At 41.8% G+C, this 13,592-nt stretch overlaps 1 long non-coding RNA gene across 5 annotated transcripts in view; it reads right to left on the bottom strand.

The window, feature by feature from the left end:
* Nucleotides 1–1,217: 1,217 nt before the first annotated feature.
* LOC108448750 overlaps nucleotides 1,218–13,592 on the bottom strand; it is a 33,078-nt gene continuing 20,703 nt past the window's right edge. For 2 of the 5 annotated variants that reach the window (XR_001864760.1, XR_001864763.1), the window contains one exon: nucleotides 1,218–3,479. This is a non-coding gene — a long non-coding RNA (uncharacterized LOC108448750). Of the gene's footprint in view, nucleotides 3,480–10,120; nucleotides 10,215–13,592 lie in introns of all 5 variants that reach the window. The other 3 variants (XR_001864761.1, XR_001864762.1, XR_001864764.1) reach the window with 3 other exon arrangements.

Below are 13,592 nucleotides of genomic sequence, written 5' to 3'. Positions count from 1 at the left end.
TGTCCTCTTGTACTCAGCACTGGTGAGGCCACACCTTGAATCCTGTGTTCAGTTTTGGACCACTCACTACAGGAAGGACATTGAGATGCTGACGATTGTCCAGAAGGGCAATGGAGCTGGTGAAGGGTCTGGAGCACAAGTTCTGTGAGGAGCAGCTGAGAGGGTTGGGGTTGTTTAGCCTGAAGAAAAGGAGCCTCAGGGAAGACTTTATGCTGTCTACAAATGCCTAAAAGGAGGTTGTGGCAAGGTGGGGGTCCGCCACTTTCACAGAATATAAGTGGCAGGATGAGAGGAAATAGCTTCAATTTGCACCTCAGTTTGGAGAGGCATTTGATATGGGAAAAAATGCCTTCAGCAGAAGGGCTATCAAAGTTGGAACTGGCTGTCCAGGAAGTGGTTAAATCACCACCACCCCTGGATGTATTGAAAAGATGGATGTGGTATGATCTACTGGTGGGCTTAGCAGTGTTAGGGGTACGTTTGGACTTGATGATATGAAGGGTGTTTTCCAACCTAAAAGATTCTATGATTCTAAGCTACCTAAACATCTGTATGCTGTACCTGGCTGCTGCTGAGTCATTTGGTGCCTTTGAGCAAGTCAAAACTCTGTGAAGAAAGTGTCTCAGTTTCTTTCCTTTGAAATAATGAATGATGTTTACTTAGCAGAGTAAACCTCAGAAACACCAAAAGACTTTGAAGCTCACAGATATCATTTTACAACACGGAGTCATTCCTTTTTCTTCTGCTGCGGTTTTCCATATGAAAATGAAATTATTCCATGAACACTGAAATGAAACCTGGTTACTATTGGAGGTCAAACCTTTCTCCCTTCAGATATCTTTCTCCAGTCACCTGTGCCCAAACCAGCCTCATCAGTCCTCACTGTGTTCCTTTACACACAAAACTGCGTGTACTGTTCCAAGGAGCCCTATGTTGACTGCTGACCTGACAATTTCTTTACCTGCCTTCCCCTCTGCAGAGGTACTGCCTCTGCCTCTCTTCTAGACAGAAAGCAGTTTCCACGAATCTAGTCAAAATATAATTAACTGCAAACACTCTTCAAATCCAGCTGAATATTGAACAAGCTCAGAAGCTGCTTGTGAGGGCAAATAGCAGACAGACAGACTGATCATAAATAAAGATTGCATAAGCATCATTTTCTTATGAAACCAAGCTACAGTAGAATTAAGAGATTCAACATGATGTTCCACAAGGACTGTAATTCGTCCACTTTATACAATTTATTATAGACCAACATTATTCATTTCACAGAGCAACACAAAATATTATACAGGAAAAAGAAGAGCTGATCCCTCATTATAATTGCTCTAGGGGTCATGAACCTCATTATGGGTTTTCCAAGCAAATATAAAAAAATAAAGACTGCATTGAAGAATTTAACTTAGAGTTAAAACCTACAGAACGGTGAATAAACAGAATCAGGATTTGGATTTATCATCAAATCACTATAAAGCTAAGCGACACTATTTTAACTAACAAGAATATCAATGAATCACAGACATCTACAGGAATACTGGTCACCCTTCTAAATTTCAGTAGATATAGCATAGTCTTCCTCACAAACATTCATGTCTATATACCTAAGTGTAGTTCCCACAGCTGAGCTCCATTCTGCAGCTGTTTTGCAGTGGTGTACAAGCTTTACATTTTGGTATTATGCACACTTCACTTTATAAAGTGTGAGCTTTCTGTTTAATGTAAGTTGCTCATTCCATTTGTGGTTGCCATCAAAGTATTTAACCTCATTTAAAACTCACAGAACTGAAGAGTTACCTCAACAATGTTGAAGCCTATGCCTTCCTGATGACCTGCATCCAGCCATTTTAAATCAACAAACATGTCTTTTCCCTGACCCTTTTGAGCTTTTGTTCAAAAGTTTGAAGGCTGCTTACTGACAAGTGATTTGTTTCCATTAGAACATGCCTCATTCCAGCCATCCGTGACCATTTTGTACTTAGGGCTTTATAACCAGCACGTCTCAACATTCCTAAAATCCCAGAGAGGATCTGAAAATAGAATAAGAAATGAGCATTTAAATTAAAAGCAACAGCACTTGCATGAAGCTGCCAGGTTTTTATGGTAGATAGTGTCTTTTTGCCCACCCCCACTCTCTCTACTCCCCCTTTTTCTCAGGGTTTTAAGCCATGTTTTCCATAATATTTTGCAATGCCACCTAGGGTTACATTCACTCTATTTATAGGGGCCTGGTTTAAAGTGAAACAGGTGTCAGATTGAATGAGGCTGTTGTCAACATACAGGCCCTCTTGGGGAGGGGATGGGAGGTTTACTACTTTCTGTACTTGGGGAATTTACAGTCTGATCACTAATCTCTGTGCAGGGCTCAGTAGGAGGAAGGGGAAAGGCAGAACAGTGGAAGGAAAGGTTCGCTTTCTGCTGGAGCTATGCAGTGCTGCCTCTCCCCCAGATCCATGCAACCAGACCTTTGCTTTTTTCAAGTGCTGAAACTGATCTGAGCATTTGCAAAAGGGGCCAGACAGCCTGTCCTGAGGAATGAAACCCTTTGCACAGACATGAAACAGACAGAGCTCAGCTGAGAAGGGGGCAACAGAAGACCCCTGTCCCACCTGTATCCCAGCCACCCCTTTATGTTGATTACACCAGGGACCAGTCCCAGGGAACAAAGATCAGCATAATGCTTCCATGCCTCTCCATCTCATGCCACCTTTGCCATTATTATATTCTGAATAGCAATCCATTAACATAACAATCAGGAATAAGGCGAGGACACAAGCTACAGAACACTGTCCTAATGGTGTTCTGTGTAGTGTGTAGCAGTAAATACAAGCATACAGAGTCCCTGGAACACCAAGCTCAGAGTCAGACCAAGAAGGCAATCAGTATGTGAATGCATGAAGGGGATGGCATGGGAGGATGCGGTAACACTTAAAAAATAATGTAGAGAAAAGAAGTCACAGCTCATTGCTCACCTTCACTTTGCTTGCAGGATGACCATGCTTATTTTGCCTAGGTAGTGATTTCTAAGACTTAAATGGAGACCACTAAGACAGCTGACATAGAGCAGTAGCAGTTCATGAAGTTCATGTTGCAACTATTAATCACTACCTATATCAAAACTAAGACTCCAGAACATGCCAGCCATGCTACAGTGGCAAGGAAAAGAGTTGCTACTTGCTCAGGAACACATCCAAACTGCAGAAGTCAACTTGACACACAGAGGGAGGACAAAAGTAATGTGATAAAAGTCAGACAGCTGACATGACAAAGGAGAATGGAACAAGAGAAATCATGACTGGCTTTTCTTGCTGAGAACATTTAATGCAGAAATGAGTGCCTTTTTTGCAGAGTATAGAAAGCAGGTCTTTGGGAAGTGCTGGAATGAGAATCTCACCAATGGCATCAATGTGTAGGAAGAACCTGAGAGAGGCACAGCATCAATACCAGAGGCATGGTCTCCACCATGAAGACTGGAAGCAGAGCTGTCAGGGTGAAGATAGAGTTGTGTGGAAAGACAACAAGAGAGACTGATAAGTAAGATGACACTGTTGACAATGATTTAGATGTATCTTGGAGTTATCTGGCATCACCAGCATACCAGTTTGGCTGTAAGATGTCTTTTTTTTTAAAGTATTCACAGCTATTCATCAGGAATTGGAAGCTAACAGCTTCTGTAACACCTGAAACTGAGAGGATCTTTCAACAAAAATCTGGAAGAGAGGAATATTTAATGTGGGTTAGGCCACCATACTGATTTCCATTGCAATAAAGTCATCTGTAGTTCTTGGAAAGATGTAAGTCACATAAAACCGCCATATTTATCCAAGGACCAAGGCGTTAAGGCAAATGGATTTACATGTGCAAAAATCCCAGTTCAGCATGTGTTTGTGGATTTACTGTGATTCATCAGTCATTCATGTTAATTGGCTATACAAATAACAACTTACATTTTAAATTTAGTATTTGTACTTGGAGTTATCACTACTGTATAACTCATCATGGTATTTGTGGTTTCTTTTGTGTACTTATTTATGAACACTTGGGGTTTAAATATAATGAAAATCACAAAAATATGAACAAATAATCACAAAAATATGAAAATCCCATTGCACAGAAATACAGTAGGACTCTTGAAGAACTATTTAGTTTTGTTTATTAAGCAAGGAAACAAACTCTGAAAACAACAATAAAAAAAATCGCATAACTTTATGGAAAATGGGATTGGGAGAAAACACACAAATACTTAAGTACAAAAGGTTACATTTTCAGAACAGCTCTCATTCCTGAAAATGAACACCAGATCCACTGGATGCTGAGTGCTGTCAAAAATCTAACCACTTCACTGAAGATCCTAACTGGGAGCTGAACTGTCTTTGTAATCTGATCACATCTGGGACATGTGGCATACCAAATTCTTTGGAAAGAACTAGATCTTATCACTGCCATTCCTGAATTAATAAAACACCGTTGATAGAGCACTTTGTGCAATATAAATAATTTTAATAACAAATTTGTATGTAGCAAAAACAAACAAGCAAACAAAATCTCTGAAGAATCTAAGGTTTTTTATCATGTTGTTCTTGCATTTGATAGGGAACTTCAAAACAGGCAGCTGGATAAATCCCCATGTGCTCAGAGACCCTGGGCACAACTTCACTGGACTTTGTCTGCCCCTAACCTCCAGGGCTTCTGATTCCTCTTATGCACAAGAGCAGAGGGGGAGTGCTGGAGCCTATTAAAACAGCCATGGCTCTTTTGCCTCCTGCACTGTCTTCCAAAGGATGGTGCCACCATCTCTTCCATTTCACCATCCCTAGAGCTGTTGTGCCCAACCCCTCCCTCATGGGAGGATTCAGGTGTGCACCACGTATATTGCATATATGTTTATGTATATATACATATGAAAATACAAAAGCTCGGTCACTGCAGACAGGTTATCCAGAGTGGATTACAAAGCCGTCGCTTCCACTCCCTAAAAAGTGTTTGGGTCTTGAATTCAGCTATAACAATGGAAACGCTTTCCAGGCAAGAGCTGTTACCAGTCCCCTGCGTCCCTCCAGCTTTTGTCAGATTTCATATCTCTAAGCAAATGCTCATACCCTGAATTACAGGAAGCAGAGATGACTATGACTGTAGTCTTTCTTGTCATTCTTAGGTCCTTATCCCTAATATTCTTGGCAACTGATCACTTCAAAATGATCACTATCTCTATCAATCTCAGTAAATCTGCTACCTGCTAGCTGTAGCTCTTTGTTTTGCTCTACTCTCCTACAGATTCAGTTAATTTTGCATTTTTTCTCAGACCACAGTTCTTACAATTATTTCTGGAAAATGTCCTTCCTGTCTGCAGCATCACACAACTCTGCATTATATTTTCGTTGTGTGGCAGGCCTTCATTCTTGAGGGTCACCAAATCTGCATTTGCAAATTCCTTGATGGCTACAGCAGAAGCCTGTACACCACTCTTTGTGCTGTACAAGTAAAAAAATAATAAAAGCATCACTGTGCAGCAGGAACACATTCACCTTTCAAAGGGTTTGCACCCTTATGGAGTTAATTTACATTAACATAAATATTCCATTAGTAGAAATGTTTATAACATACTTCTCTCTCAAGAGGCATTCTGCAACAAGATTCTTCAACCACTTATGTTTAACTAATGTGTATCACATTTGAATAATATAAAAAGACAACTGAGTTAAGTGATTGAATGCCTGGAGAAAACCAATGTTAATTTCCACTGAAAGCAAAGCACATTCCCTTCATTTTGCAGCTTAATTACTGCAGTATTTGGCTCACAAATTAAAAAAATGGTTCAAGAAGAAATCTCCAATAATAGGTTGATGAAGCTTATTTTTCCCCTCCCACATACCTCTAAAAAGGATTTTTTGTATGCATTATTTCAAGCCCATTCCTGCGACCCAGAGCAAAGCTGGTAAGGTTGAACACCAGCTTCCCAGTGTGTTGTTGATGTAGTCTGATAACCTTGCAGGAGCTTGCCAGGGGGTGGCTTCTGCATCCTAGGCTACATTAGTGCCAAAAATCCACCCAAAGAATATGGAAAACAATGCTCTTCTCCTCAATTCTGATGGGAAATTCTCCATGGTTGTCTGGAATTTTTCAGAAGCAGCTCTATAAGTAAACTTTATCAATGAGCTGATACCCATACTATTCTGCTACTATGACTTGTTGGCCATGTACTTTTAGAAACAGTAGCAATGACTTGCTCAAGGTAGTTGGTTAAGATGAAGGACATACTGTTTCATATAAATTTCAACTCACTGATACCCAAAATAGATTGAGTCGGTTTTCTGGCCATATAAAAGGCAATCTTAAAAAAATCCATTAAAATGAAGAGAAGGCAAAGGCAAGTCAGTAAGTAAAGAACATATTAAAAAGCTTAACAAGCCTTCTAGTTTATGCATAGAAAACATACCACTGACAAAGTTCAGACAAGCTCAGAACTCATGGCCATGAGCAGGATCACTCCTTTGACTTCAGTAGGACAAGAGCAATTTACTTTATCTGGAATACAGCAGTGTACTGATGTCTTACATCATTGCTCAATGAATTTGTGACCCAGATTTTTACTCCAGGCATCTGGAAACTTATCATAAGGGTCACTTAAAGTGTAATTATTCCTACTTTATCACGGTTATAGAAAGTTAACTTGCTTTGTATGAACTTCTGTGAAATTTCTAAAACCCTGTTGCTAAAAATTTAGCTTTAGAGACTGGTTTTTAAGCAGTCAGATAAGCATGCAAGAGGAAAAACTGAGAAAGATTAATTTGAGCCATGTAAAGCTTTTATTCTTTCCTTTAATGCTCTGCCTGTTAATTATTTCTTTCTGTAAGTAATAAAATCCTTGATTCTTCACTAAAGTATGTGAAAAAATCTGCAAAATGGCATTAGCAGGAAGCAAATGTTTAATTTCAACTCAAGCTTCAATGACTTTTAAGAACAGAGGGTATATTTCCCTGAATAAACCATATGATCTCTTGTGTGCTTAGCCCACCCCAATTCTCTAGTCTCTTATCTATGTGTCTAGAGTACACACAAATGCACACAAGTGCCCTCTACACAGAGTCTTACAGGACCATCCTTTCATGCAAGTGGATATTCACCTTCTAGCAATATTTTTAAAATTCCTGATACTGTATGTAGTACATTCAGATGGCTGGCACAGATTATTGACTTCTATGGACAATGTATATTGAGAACTAGCTGCATAGCAGATCTCAGAGGGTCGAAATCAGTGACACAGGGTCTAGCTGAAGGCCCGTCATCAGTGGTGTCCTCCCAGGTTCCACACTGAGCTATACAGTATTGTTTAATGTATTCATCAATGACTTGGATGAAGGGGCAGATGCCTCCTCAGCGAGGTCACTGATGACACAAAGATGGGAGCAGTGGCTGATACTCCTGAGGGCTGTGCAGCCCTTCAGAGGGACCTCAACAGGCTGGAGGGATGGGAAGAGAAGAAACATCTGAAATTCAACAAAGGTAAATGCAGGGTCCTGCAAGGAATAACCCCAGGGCCCCAGCACAGGCTGCAGGTTGATCTGCTGGAAAGCAGCTCTGGGGAGAAGGACCAGGGGGTCCTGGTGGACAACAAGCTGTCCATGAGCTAGCAGTGTCCTGGGGGCCAAGAAGGCCAATGGGATCCTGGGGTGCAGTAGGTAGAGCAGTGCCAGGAGGCTGAGTAAGGTGATCCTGACCCTCTACTCAGCTCTGGTGAGGCACATCTGGAGTGCTGTGTCCAGGTCTGGGCTCCTCAGACCGAGAGAGACAGGGAGCTCCTGGAGCAGGGCCAGTGGATGACAAAGATGATCAAGGGACTGGACCATCTTTCTCATGAGGAAAGGCTGAGGGAGTTGGGCCTGTTCAGTCTTGAGAAAAGTGAGAGGGGATCTCATCAATGTGTATGAGTATCTGAAGGGAGAGTGTCAGAGGATGGAGCCAGGCTCTTCTCAATGGTGTCAAGCAATAGGACAAGAGGCAGAAACTGATGCATGGGAAGTTACACCTGAACCTGAGGAAGAACTTCTTTACTGTGCAGGTGACAAATCACTGGCATAGTTTGGCCAGAGAGGGTGCAGAGTCACCCTTACTGAAGACATTCAAGATACTCAACCATCCGGACACAATCCTGTGCCATGTGCTCTGGGATGACCCTGTTTGAGCAGGGAGGTAGGACCAGATGACCCACTGTGGTCCCTTCCAACCTGACCCATTCTGTGACTCTGTAACAGACTTAATGCAGCATGGGTATAAAAATGTGCACGAGGATAATACCCATTAGGGACGATGGACTGATGAGAAATGGAGGAATAAATGTTAAAAAAATGGATGTAATTTTATTTTTAAGAGCCTCCCATTTCTCACATCTAACATTTGAGGTCAGTTTAATACAAAGGCAGAGGCAATTTAGTTGCCTGCTTGTACAAGGGGTCATTTGAAGCAATCAAGCAGTGCTGAGAATAACTACTACGCCCATGGAGTAGTAGTGCAAAAGGGTATTTCTAGAGTTACTCTCAATTATAGCTTTTGTGTGTGTGAGTAGGAACTTTTTTCTAACTTGCAGAGGGTTCCACAAATTTCCAGACATCATGCCAATTATGATCAGCTAAGCGAAGGAGATGTCTTATTTTCAAGAGCTGTCGAAGGAAATAGTTATATCTACGTGACTTCTACCCAGTACTTTTGTCTTTGATCATGTTAATTGGATCAGAGACCAAACCAGTTGAGTTGCTCTTCTGAATATCAATCGAACAAGAAATCTAAGTGTATAGCTGATTTTACACATATAAGCATATTGATGAAATCTGCTCATATTTTTGAAGCTAGACAGGTACTACAATTACTTACGTGAAACCAATTTCTTAATGATGACGGACTGAGACTAGACCTTAGAAGAAAGACTTGGGGGTGTTTGTGGATGAAAAACTCAGTATGATTCAACAACATGCACTTGCAGCCCAGAAAACCAACTGCAGCTTGGGCTGCATCCAAAGCAGCGTGGGTAGCAGGGTGAGAGAGGGGATTCTGCCCCTCTGCTCTGCTGTGGTGAGACCCCACCTGGAACACTGCATCCAGCTCTGGGGCCTCCAACAGAAGAAAGATATGGTCCCATTAGAATTGATCTAGACAAGAGCCACTAATTTGTTCAGATGTCTGGAGCACCTCTCCTACCAGAGAGAAGAGAACACTCTGGGAAGACCTTACATCAGCCTTCAGGTACCTCAAGAGGGCTTACTGGAAGGCTGGTGAAGGACTTTTCACAAAGGCATTTAGTAAAAGTACAAGGAGGACTGGCCTTAAGGTGAAGGAAGGTAGGCTGAGATTAGATATTAGGAAGAAATCCTTTACTATGAAAGTGGTGAGGCATTGGAACGGTCACCCAGAGAAGCTGTGAGTTATCCATCCCTACAAATGTTCAAGAGTAGGCTGGATTGGGCTCTGAGCAACCTAGTCTACTGGAGGGTGTCCCTGCCCATGGAAGGGGGAATTGGAACCAGATGATCTTATCATCCCTTCCAACTGTAACCATTCTATGACTCTAATTAAAATTTTATTCCCATTTTTAATGTTCATTTAACTACCCAGCCACAGACAATTCAAAACAGTACCTGAATGTTTCATGGCACTTCTGAGGACCCCAGACACTTCTTATCTGCTAGCTAGGTGGTAGAAGAACACTTATTTTGCAACTGCCTTATTTTGCACAGCAAATATCTCTGCACTGGACAGCAGAGTTTCTCTGGAACCATTAAAATGTTGCCATAAGAATGAACAATGCTACTTGCATCAAATGTAGGATAGCACTGAAATAAAATAAAAACTGTGATGTGTGTTAATGGAAATAAAGACTGGGTTATAGAAAGGAAGAAGTCCTCAATCTGATTTGGTAAAACACAGGACAGTAGAGCAGTGTGGAGGGATTTCTGAGTGTGCACGGAAGTAATCAGCATGAAGCTGTTGTGGAGAACTTTCGATGCCAGCAGGGCATCATGGACAGAAAGGATGCACATCAGATCAGGAAACATGATGGTAAACCAGTGAGCTGGGGAGAAATGTGGCAATGCTCAGAAGAGCCACGGGGCAAGAAGACCTGTGCACTCACCTCTGCACCATGAACCACATTCCTCCTTTCTGGGAAAACTAACAGTGATTTCCATCCCACAGCATCATCCATCAGACATCAAAGAAAAATATAACTGAAACATATAACCACAAAATAAAATAAAATAGCACTTAAAGAGTACTGACACTTAATACCTGTAACTGCATTCCAAGCAATAGACTCTGTGCAGCCAGACACTCATGGCACACTTGATCATGAAGAGCAGAGAAGCAGTGTCAAAAAAGATGAAGCCTTCCAGAGGACTTATTGTAAGCAAGCCTGAGGAAGGATGCCTGTCTGATGTGAAGGATTTAAGCCTCAAATTTATTTCAGCAATGCACAGAGGTACACTGCTGTGGAAGCTCCACTCTTCCCTAGATGGTAGGAAGCAGAAGCTACAGTATGCTGAAAGGACTACGCACACTTGAAACTCACATAGATATATATAGATTTATATATACATACATATACACACACATACATATATCCATGCAAAACCACCATTATCATGTGGAGTTACTCTCAGCTCTGCTCACAAAAAGGGAAGTGTAGAGTTACCTGGCCTTCTCTTTACACATCATAAACTTTGCCACTGGAGAACCATAGCCTGAAGAAGAATCATCAAACTGTCCTTCTGAAGAACAGTATCTATTAGGAGACATCACCAAGAAGTAGCTACCTTCCTAACAGGCATATTTCTTTTTTTGTTTTCTAGGAGAAATATATTCTTAGCATTCACAGTAGTACTTTTTCAAACACAGGTTATATAAAGCAATACAACACACACACACAGAGGCACACAAAAATAAAATATGAATGACTCACTGCACTTATGCAAACTAAGTTGCGTAAGCCTGTTTTTCTCAACTCTTAAAAAACCCCAAAGCAGCACATACACAACCCTACAAAATGAGCTGAAATGCTCAGTTATGAAAGCTAAAATTTTTGAATAAAAGCAGAACTCCCTCAGCTTCTCAGGGTCCTTCACACCCACATCTGGTATAGTGTTTACCAACGGATAAAAATAGAAAGTTGAAACTTAACAGACCCTAACATTTATCACAGTATTTAAGAATCAAAACAGAAACCATCTGAGAAGTGGCATTCACTTGTCAGGCACAAGAAACTTAAAGAGGGAAAGATCAACAGCTGCATTTTGAAAGGGATCCAGTTAACTCTCACTGAAATACTACCCTCTAGGTACTTAGCAAGAACAAGCTAGAAAGAAAATAACCAACTGTACTTCTTCAACAGGTAGTTAATTTTAATGCAACCCGAAAAGAATTTAATCTTTTTAAAAAATCTTGCAGATTTTCCTCTAAACCATTACATTCAACCTGTTGTTGGCAGTCCTGACATCACAGGACTTGGTTTCTTTATACATGTACAAAATGCATTTTTCTTGCAAAGAGCTGCCAGAACTAGCAGCTGACAGCATGAATGGTAGAGGCGGGACAGGAGCACATGGGTCACTGTTCGGGGGTTCAATAACCATTACCTGTCTGACGCGCAAGGTATCCCTGATGAGCCCACAAAGCAATAGCTGTTCAATTGCAGATTTGGAAAAGTTTGGCACACCAACCTTGAGAGCTGCCATATCATGCTTTTGAACAGATAGGCCACAACATTTAGATAAAATAAGCCCTGAATTAAGGAAGGTGTGTCATGAAATGAACCTTCTAAGGTATTCTCAGAAGTGTGATTCAAAATAATCTGAGAGAGCATTTGCAAATAATCCTTTTAATTGCAGTAGTAGCATTACTTTGGTGAATTATTCAAATCTACTGCTGATGAGAAGATGTCAGCCTAGAAAACTGTATGAGTCAGCTAACTTACTCTCACAGGATTCTGTTCTCTCTCTCTCTCTCTCACACACAGTACACAGACACATAGCACACAAGTGGGGCATGCTAGCCATTGGCTCCCACGAGCACCTGAATGTCATAGAATCATAGAATGGCTTGGATTGGAAGGGACTTTAACATCTAGTTCCAACCTCTCTGACATGAACAGGGATGACTCTCATTAGACTAGGTTGCTCAGAGTCTTGTCCAGGCTGTGATAACTTCCAGGGATGGGGCATCTGCAGCTTCTCTGGACAACCTGTTCTAGAGTCTCACCCCCCTCACAGTAAAGACTTTCTTCCTAATATCTAAACTAAACCTACTCCCTGTCAGTGAGAAGCCATCCCACCTTGTCCTGTCACTACAGTTCCTGAAGAAGGATCCCTCTTTGGCTTTCCTGTAGGCCCCCTTCAGATACTGGAATGTTGCTATGAGGTCTCCATGCAACCTTCTCTTCTCCGGGGTGAACAGCCTCATCTTCTCAGCCTGTCTTCATAGGGAAGGTGCTCCATTCCCATTATCAACTTTGTGACCTCTTCTGGACTTGTTCCAACAGTTCCACGTCCTTCTTAACTTGGGGGCACTAGAACTGCACGCAGTACTCCAGGTGGGATCTCACAGGAGCAGAGAATAATCACCTCCCTTGACCTGCTGGTCACACGTCTTTTGATACAGTCCAGGATGTGGTTGGTTTCATCAACCACCACCCCAAGTCCTTCTCCTCCAGGCTGCTCTCAATCACTTTGTTCAACCTGTAGCTGTGTCTGGGATTGCCACAACCCACGCATAGGACCTTGCACTTTGCTTTGTTAAACTTCATGACGTTCAGGCAGGCCCAGCTCTGAAGAATGTCCAGGTCCCTGTGGATGACATCCCTTCCCTCCCATGTGACTGCACCACACAGCTTAGTATCACTGGCAAACTTGGTGAGGGAGCGCTCAATGTCAAGTCTGTGTCACTGCTCAGAGGCTGAAGCACTGCTCAGAGGGCAGGTGGCAGACCCAAGTGTACCAGTGCCTGTGCCAATGCTGAGCAGAGCTGTAGCACCAGGGCAGGCAGACCAGGAGAACCCTGGACATGATGGAAGGGAATGCTGCACTGGTAAAGAACAAAGCGATCAGAGAAGGAGGACTGCAGAATGGCTCAGGAGGAACCTGAGGCAGGGTAACAAGAAATTTTAAAGGTGAGACTGCTTTACAGAGGATACTGAGCAAGGACTAGAGTAGTACATATTGTATATATGTAGGAAGAAAACTCTTAGCACATCTTGTGTTAGAAGTTGCAGCTCTGTCTCAGGATTCCATCACCTCCATTCCAGCTCTGTGACTGCAGAAGCCCCTGATGGCATCCTAGTCTCACAATTGAAAGAGCTGCCTGTTTTGTTTTACACGATGTATGGGACATGAGTCCTGGTTCTGTGCCCACTGCCTGTTATTTATTCAACATGACAGACACATAGAAAACAGAACAGAGTACATTTAGAGGAAATAAAAGCCTAGACTTTAAGGCCACAAGCCACAGCTCAATGGTTTTGTAAGATATCTTTAGAAAAATACCATTTTCTGTGTTGTGGTAAATTAAGAGCTTCTATTTGAAGAAAATATTGATTTTTCGAACTACAGAGTTGG

This window comes from Corvus brachyrhynchos, unplaced genomic scaffold, assembly GCF_000691975.1.
Source record: "Corvus brachyrhynchos isolate BGI_N302 unplaced genomic scaffold, ASM69197v1 scaffold408, whole genome shotgun sequence".
NCBI lineage: Eukaryota > Metazoa > Chordata > Aves > Passeriformes > Corvidae > Corvus > Corvus brachyrhynchos.
Note: the sequence above shows the minus strand (reverse complement) of the source record. Positions and strands in the feature narration are given on the sequence as shown.